This window comes from Oncorhynchus keta, chromosome 17 (genome assembly GCF_023373465.1).
Source record: "Oncorhynchus keta strain PuntledgeMale-10-30-2019 chromosome 17, Oket_V2, whole genome shotgun sequence".
In the NCBI taxonomy this organism is placed as follows: domain Eukaryota; kingdom Metazoa; phylum Chordata; class Actinopteri; order Salmoniformes; family Salmonidae; genus Oncorhynchus; species Oncorhynchus keta.
In genome coordinates, this window is record NC_068437.1 from 59,118,924 (window position 1) to 59,127,671 (window position 8,748).

General features: G+C 47.2%; 1 pseudogene; it reads left to right on the plus strand.

The window, feature by feature from the left end:
* Nucleotides 1-1,620: 1,620 nt before the first annotated feature.
* Nucleotides 1,621-1,801, plus strand: LOC127908537 (uncharacterized; annotated as a pseudogene).
* The last annotated feature ends 6,947 nt before the right edge of the window (nucleotides 1,802-8,748 follow it).

Below are 8,748 nucleotides of genomic sequence, written 5' to 3' on the forward strand. Positions count from 1 at the left end.
TCTGTACATGGAGCCTCTGGGGGCTGTCATTAGGGCAGACACAGGGGTGGAGGGTTTGTTGATCCCTGGAAGTGGCGGGCTACGTGTTAAGATGACGCAGTACGCCGACGACACTTCCTTGCTGCTATGCAAGGACTCGTGCTTGACAAGGTCCCTTGCCATCATTGGAGATTTCACCCGAGCGTCGGGGGCGGTTCTGAATCACGCAAAGTCTTCCGTTAAGTTTTTCGGAAGATGGCGCGGTAGGACGGATGTGCCCGGGGGGTTATCTCTCTGTGAGGGGGCCCTGAGGATTCTCGGGGTCCATTTTGAGACCTCCGGCTCAGCGACGCTGAACTGGAACATGAGTATCGCAGTGGTTCAGAGGAAGCTAGCAATGTGGAAGGCTAGGTCTTTGTCTTTTATAGGCAAGGTCCTGGTCCTAAAGGTGGATGTATTGCCATCTCTTTTGTATTTGGCGTACATCTACCCATTGCCGGCTTGTCTGAGAAGGTCTCTAGTGAGGCTCGTGTTTCAGTTTATGTGGGGTGGCAGGTACGAGTGGGTCGCCAGGGCGCGCATGCTCTGTCCCATCGGGGAGGGAGGTAGGGGGGTACCACATCTCCCCCTCAAGCTAGACGCCATTTTTGTTTCTTTCCTGTTGACGGAGCTTGCTCGTCCGGTTATACACCCGTCCGGTTACCTCCTGCGGGTGTTCTTCTCGTATCAGGCGAGAAGCGTAATGGTGTGGTCTAACGCGGGTCCTCGGGCGGAACAGCTGCCGTGGCACTTTGGCCATGCGGCCAAGTGGCTGCGTGCGCACCCCGAGGTTGAAGTTGCCCGAGTAGGTTTAGATCACAGGCACCTGTACGAAGAGGTCAGGCAGGCAGGGAGTCCTGCGCCTGTAGCGGGCATCTCGTCAGTGGTCTGGGAGGGAGTGCAGGCGCGGGGCCTGGACAACAGGCTCAAGGACCTGAATTGGTTGGGCCTCCATAAGTGCTTGCCGGTACGTGCCATTATGTACCGGCATAGTTTGTCGCGATCCCCCACCTGCCCAAGATCTGCTTGTGGCAGGGAGGAGACTGTGCGCCATGCCTTCTGGGACTGTGCCTTTGCCGGACTAGTCTGGGCTAGGGCACGGGTGCTGATAGGTATGGTTAGGAGCGACTTTGTTTTGTCGTGGGCAAGGTTAGAGAGAGGTGTAGGGAGAGCGAAGGGAACAAATAGGGACAGGTTTCTGCTCTGGCTTCTCATGAGCCTCTTTAAACGGGGGCTGTGGGAAGCCAGGCAGGAATTGGTAAAGACAGGGAAAGATTGGGGGGTGGAAGGGATAGTGAGGAGGGTGGAAGGTGATGTGAGGGGGAGGATGAAGAGGGAGGAGAGGAAGTGGGGGCAGCATGCGGCACGGGAGAGGTGGAAGGGGGGTTTAGGGCTGGGAGTGTTAGAGAGAGATTTATAAGGGGATAGATTAGGGAAGGGAAGACAGGGAAGGGTTAGGTATTGGTTAGGTATGACGGGGAGGGACGATGCTCCCCTGGGAATTTGTTTTGGGGTTTTTGTTTGATAAATGGAAATACCATGGATTGTTTTGTAAATTGAAAATTTAAGTTTGTAAATAAGATTGGTATTTGAACATAATAAATTATTTTTTGTAAAAAAAAAAAAAAAATCTGTTCTTATCAGTTTAATATCTGATACGTCCCCTATCAGGGGACCATATATTAAATTGATTTTTGGAATAGGGAGATGGAATAGGGCTTGCTCCGTCCACTCCACGCATCCACCTGGTATTGCATTTACCTCCAGGAACGGTGCACCCCCTGCCGTTGTAAAGGAAAAGTAGACTAAGTTAATCGGATGGCTCTTTTTATCAGAATCATGATGGATAATTGCGTTTAGGCAATTCTATGTCAAGATGCCTCAACAGTGGTGGTTATTATATTTGTCACATATGCCGAATACAACTTTACCGTAATATTTTACTGACAATTCCTTACAAAACCAACAATGCAGTTCTAAGAAATGTTTAAAAAGTAACACAATAACAATAGCGAGGCAATGTGAGGGGGTACAGGTTAGTCATTATATTGACTATGACAGCTGATATGAATGGTGAGTTGATCATCAAATCAAAGTTTATTCGTCACGTGCACAGGATACAGGGTGTAAACGGTACAGTGAAGTGTTTACGTGCATCATATATACATTACAATATAATACGCCCGGTCTCGGAAGCTAAGCAAGGTCAGGCCTGGTTAGTCCTTGGATGGGAGACTGCCTGGGAATACCAGGTGCTGTCAGCATCCCTCATGGCACCTGTACTCTTCAACTATTTAAATCAGGGAACAACTGTCTAAACCATTCAGGTTTTTCGGAACAAGGTTGTCGAGTTTAAATACAGCGTCCATAACACAGAGAGAGCTGTTGCAAAACAGTACATGGATTTTCAAAATGTAGTTGTCTTTTTAAAACATAAATGCATTCATCAAAATTATATTATACCGTTCAAATTGCAAATACATTCATCGAAAGAACACGACTGCTTGCAAAAAGATTAACGTGACTATACTTGTCTCTTGAGTCCAAGCAGACAAAACAGAAAGTTAGTTTGTATTTTAAAATCCGAGTAGATATATACATTTTCTTTTCAGTCACTAAAATGACGACGATCAAAATTGGAAGTACAACTATGCAAAGGTGCAGAATTATGGGAAATTACTCTTCATTTATCACTACCATCACAATCCAATTCCAAGTATTCAATACACAGGCTGGTTTGCTCATTGTTTAGTAGACTTTCCATTGGCGTACAGAAACACAATCCACAACAGAAATACGGAAAGGTGGAGGAACAAATTCAAGTGCATAATTTGAGCCGAATCCTGTCGGAACAGGATCCGACACCTCCACGTTTTGGACTGTTTCGTTCCGGACCCTATTTGGCCTGATCTGGTACCTCTCGTGGCATGAAAAACAAGTGTCACTTTTTGCAATGTAAAATTCTAATAAACACGAACAAAGTTCCTCTACCTTAATTCTTCCCCCCTTGTATCTCTCACCAAACTAGAATGAGATTCACTTTCTATGATCTCTCTGCTCTGATAGACATGAGCCTGCAACTCTCATCTCTCCAGCGTTGCACTTCATCATGTTTCCTCTTATGGAATCACAGCCACGCGAAGGGTTCTGGAGGAGCTGCAGCACGCATGATAAATTAAAATAAATGTGCCAAAGTTATAGAGTGACTGCTGTCTGTTCAGAAATACATTTAATGATTCAGAATAGCCTAAACTTTAGCCACAGAGGATAAATGGCTTATTTAAAAATGTCCTATTGCAGTGCAGCCCAATACAAGGCATAGTCTACAGTCGGGGAGGCGCGGGGAATATGTTCGTGAACAAACAGTATGCAGACAAAACGGGCCATTCGCAAGATTTAAAATGCCTACAATCGTGGAAAAACACAGGTCGGAAAGCAAATGGTTCTTGCTAAAAAAGATAATAATCTCATTTGTCAGCTGTTACCAAAATATTTGATCAACTTCCAAACATGGTTTGTTTTACAAAGTAAAACAAGAGAGAGTGGCGTTTGGCACGAGCGCATAGGCCATCACCAGTGAGTGAGATGCGCATCATTTGGTGAATAAGTGAAACTTTAAAGCATTTTTATGACTATAATGTCCCTCCTCATATTGTAGCCTACATTATGTGTCTCCACACAACTAGTCATTGGCTATTGATGGATTCAAGAAGAGGTCCTTTTCATTGATCTCGGATTCTCAGTTTGTCATTTCGCTCATTTCTGAGGGATCGTGGTGCTTTCAAGATGACTAGGGAACTCCCGGAAAAAAAACGAGGTCGAACCATGACGTCAGTGATCTTTAGGTCGGAAAGTCGGAGCGCTAGAAAGAGGCCAGAGTTCCCCACTTCGAATTCCTAGTAGGATGACCTTTCAAGACGAATTTTCCCAGTCTGAGCTCGTTTCATCTCCCAGTCTCTGGTGTAAAGCAGCACGTTTTCCTCTAGGATTGTGCCTGTGCTTAGCTCTATCCCGTTTCTATTTATCCTGAAAATCTCCTCAGTATTTTGCTGATGTCAAGCATACCCATACCATGATGCAGCCACCACCGATGCTTGAATATCACTCAGTGATGTGTTCTGTTTTCCACAAACAAACAAGGCTTTTCATTTAGGCCATAAAGTGTATTCCTAGCTCATTTGTAAACTATAAATATTGGTACATTACTGGCTCAAACACAATCTGCAAAAATGACAAGTTAATTATTTGGTGATGGGGATTTCAGACCAAAGGTGGGGGACAATATGTGTATGCGATCAGTAAGATGATATTTTATTTTGACAAACTGGCTACATTGCCCCCGCCCTCCCCCATATGATGGTGGTAGTGGGTATTAGATGTCTAGTCTCCCTTTTGGCTCTAATCTAATAGTGATAGTGGAATGATAGATGTCTAGTCTCCAATATGGCTCTAATCTGATAGTGGTAGTGGGGTGGTAGATGTCTAGGCTCCATTATGGCTCTAATCTGATAGTGGGGTGGTAGATGTCTAGTCTCCATTATGGCTCTAATCTGATAGTGGGGTGGTAGATGTCTAGTCTCCATTATGGCTCTAATCTGATAGTGGTAGTGGGGTGGTAGATGTCTAGGCTCCCTTTTGGCTCTAATATAATAGTGATAGTGTAGTGGTAGATGTCTAGTCTCCTTTATGGCTCTTTTCTGATCGTGATTGTGGGGTGGTAGATGTCTAGGCTCCCTTTTGGCTCTAATCTAATAGTGATAGTGGGGTGGTAGATGTCTAGTCTCCTTTATGGCTCTTTTCTGATAGTGGGGTGATAGATGTCTACTCTCCTTTATGACTCAAATCTGATAGTGGGGTGGTATATGTCTAGTCTCCTTTATGGCTCTAATCTGATAGTGGGGTGGTAGATGTCTACTCTCCTTTATGACTCAAATCTGATAGTGGGGTGGTATATGTCTAGTCTCCTTTATGACTCAAATCTGATAGTGGGGTGATAGATGTCTAGTCTCCTTTATGGCTCTAATCTGATAGAGATAGTGGGGTGGTAGATGTCTAGTCTTCATTTTGGCTCTAATCTGATAGTGGTAGGTGTCTCCATTATGGCTCTAATCTGATAGTGGTAGGTGTCTCCATTATGGCTCTAATCTGATAGTGGTAGTGGGGTGGTATATGTGGTATAGGTGGTATAACTCTCCTTCCGTGGCCTCCAACTGCTCTTAAATACAAGTAAAACTAAATGCATGCTCTTCAACCGATCGCTGCCTGCACCTACCCGCCTGTCCAACATCACTACTCTGGACGGCTCTGACTTAGAATACGTGGACAACTACAAATACTTAGGTGTCTGGTTAGACTGTAAACTCTCCTTCCAGACCCATATCAAACATCTCCAATCCAAAGTTAAATCTAGAATTGGCTTCCTATTTCGCAACAAAGCATCCTTCACTCATGCTGCCAAACATACCTCGTAAAAATGACCATCCTACCAATCCTCGACTTTGGCGATGTCACTTACAAAATAGCCTCCAATACCCTACTCAACAAATTGGATGCAGTCTATCACAGTGCAATCCGTTTTGTCACCAAAGCCCCATATACTACCCACCATTGCGACTGTACGCTCTCGTTGGCTGGCCCTCGCTTCATACTCGACGCCAAACCCACTGGCTCCATGTCATCTACAAGACCCTGCTAGGTAAAGTCCCACCTTATCTCAGCTCGCTGGTCACCATAGCATCTCCCACCTGTAGCACACGCTCCAGCAGGTATATCTCTCTAGTCACCCCCAAAACCAATTCTTTCTGTGGCCGCCTCTCCTTCCAGTTCTCTGCTGCCAATGACTGGAACGAACTACAAAAATCTCTGAAACTGGAAACACTTATCTCCCTCACTAGCTTTAAGCACCAACTGTCAGAGCAGCTCACAGATTACTGCACCTGTACATAGCCCACCTATAATTTAGCCCAAACAACTACCTCTTTCCCAACTGTATTTAATTTATTCATTTATTTTGCTCCTTTGCACCCCATTATTTTTATTTCTACTTTGCACATTCTTCCATTGCAAAACTAACATTCCAGTGTTTTACTTGCGTTTTGGTCCGCCTCTCCTTCGTCGGAAGAATCCCGTTACAGTAACACATAAAATGTAAAGAAATACAAGGGTCTTTATACTTTTGCAAAGCACTGTATAAACTGGGTAAAACAGTATGTAAACATTATTAAAGTGACCAGTGTTCAATGACTCCAGGGCAGCAGCCTATAAGGTGCAGGGTTGAGTAACCAGGTGGAAGCCGGCTAGTAACAGTGACTAAGGTTCAGGGCAGGGTACTGTGTAGACGCCGGCTAGTGGTGACTGTTAAACAGTCTGATGGCCTTGAGATAGAAGCTGTTTTTCAGTCTCTCGGTCCCAGCCTTGATGCACCTGTACTGACCTCGCCTTCTGGATGATAGCGGGGTGAACAGGCAGAGGCTCGGGTGGTTGTTGTCCTTGATGATCTTTTTGGCCTTACTGTGACATCAGGTGCTGTTGGTGTCCTGGAGGGCAGGTGGTTTGCCCCGGTGATGCGTTGTGCAGACCTCGCTACCCTCTGGAGAGCCTTGCGGTTCTGGGTGGAGCAGTTGCCGTACCAGGCGGCGATGCAGCCCCCAACAGGATGCTCTCAATTGTGCATTTGTAAAAGTTTGTGAAGGTTGTAGGAGACAAGACACATTTCTTCAGTCTCCTGAGGTTGAAGAGGTCGCTGTTGCGCCTTCTTCACCACACTGTCTGTGTGGGTGGACAATTTCAGTTTGTCTGTGATGTGTAAGCCGAGGAACTTAAAACCTTCTCCACGGCTGTCCGGTCGATGTGGATAGGGGGGTGCTCCCTCTGCTGTTTTCTGAAGTCCACAATCTGAACCCACAATCTGAACCTGAATCTCACACCCAAAGCGAGAATCATATCCCTAGACACCGCTAGGTTCAGGGAAATGTTTGGCCTTTTATGAACACATTTCATGTAGTTCTACGTCATTTTACATGACTGGAGACTTTGGCATAATCTTTTTTAATATCACGTTCAAAACAACTGGGAACTCGGCGCTGGGAAATCACCGACTTCACGGCCTTCAAGACAACTGGGAACTCGGCGCTGGGAAATCACCGACTTCACGGCCTTCAAGACAACTGGGAACTCGGCGCTGGGAAATCACCGACTTCACGGTGTTCAAGACAACTGGGAACTTGGCGCTGGGAAATCACCGACTTCACGGTGTTCAAAACAACTGGGAACTCAGCTGGGAAATCACCGACTTCACGGTGTTCAAGACAACTGGGAACTCGGCGCTGGGAAATCACCGACTTCACGGCCTTCAAGACAACTGGGAACTCGGCGCTGGGAAATCACCGACTTCACGGCTTTCAAGACAACTGGGAACTCGGCGCTGGGAAATCACAGACTTCACGGCCTTCAAGACAACTGGGAACTCGGCGCTGGGAAATCACCGACTTCACGGTGTTCAAGACAACTGGGAACTCGGCGCTGGGAAATCACCGACTTCACGGCCTTCAAGACAACTGGGAACTCGGCGCTGGGAAATCACCGACTTCACGGCCTTCAAGACAACTGGGAACTCGGCGCTGGGAAATCACCGACTTCACGGTGTTCAAAACAACTGGGAACTCGGCGCTGGGAAATCACCGACTTCACGGCCTTCAAGACAACTGGGAACTCGGCGCTGGGAAATCACCGACTTCACGGCCTTCAAGACAACTGGGAACTCGGCGCTGGGAAATCACCGACTTCACGGTGTTCAAGACAACTGGGAACTCGGCGCTGGGAAATCACCGACTTCACGGTGTTCAAGACAACTGGGAACTCGGCGCTGGGAAATCACCGACTTCACGGTGTTCAAAACAACTGGGAACTCAGCGCTGGGAAATCACCGACTTCACGGTGTTCAAGACAACTGGGAACTCGGCGCTGGGAAATCACCGACTTCACGGTGTTCAAGACAACTGGGAACTCGGCGCTGGGAAATCACCGACTTCACGGCCTTCAAGACAACTGGGAACTCGGCGCTGGGAAATCACCGACTTCACGGCCTTCAAGACAACTGGGAACTCGGCGCTGGGAAATCACCGACTTCACGGTGTTCAAAACAACTGGGAACTCGGCGCTGGGAAATCACCGACTTCACGGCCTTCAAGACAACTGGGAACTCGGCGCTGGGAAATCACCGACTTCACGGCCTTCAAGACAACTGGGAACTCGGCGCTGGGAAATCACCGACTTCACGGCCTTCAAGACAACTGGGAACTCGGGCGCTGGGAAATCACCGACTTCACGGTGTTCAAGACAACTGGGAACTCAGCGCTGGGAAATCACCGACTTCACGGTGTTCAAAACAACTGGGAACTCAGCGCTGGGAAATCACCGACTTCACGGTGTTCAAGACAACTGGGAACTCGGCGCTGGGAAATCACCGACTTCACGGTGTTCAAAACAACTGGGAACTCAGCGCTGGGAAATCACCGACTTCACGGCGTTCAAGACAACTGGGAACTCGGAGCTGGGAAATCACCGACTTCACGGTGTTCAAGACAACTGGGAACTCGGCGCTGGGAAATCACCGACTTCACGGCGTTCAAGACAACTGGGAACTCGGCGCTGGGAAATCACCGACTTCACGGCCTTCAAGACAACTGGGAAATCTGGAAAAAACGAGCTCCGACTGGGAAAATTAGTCTT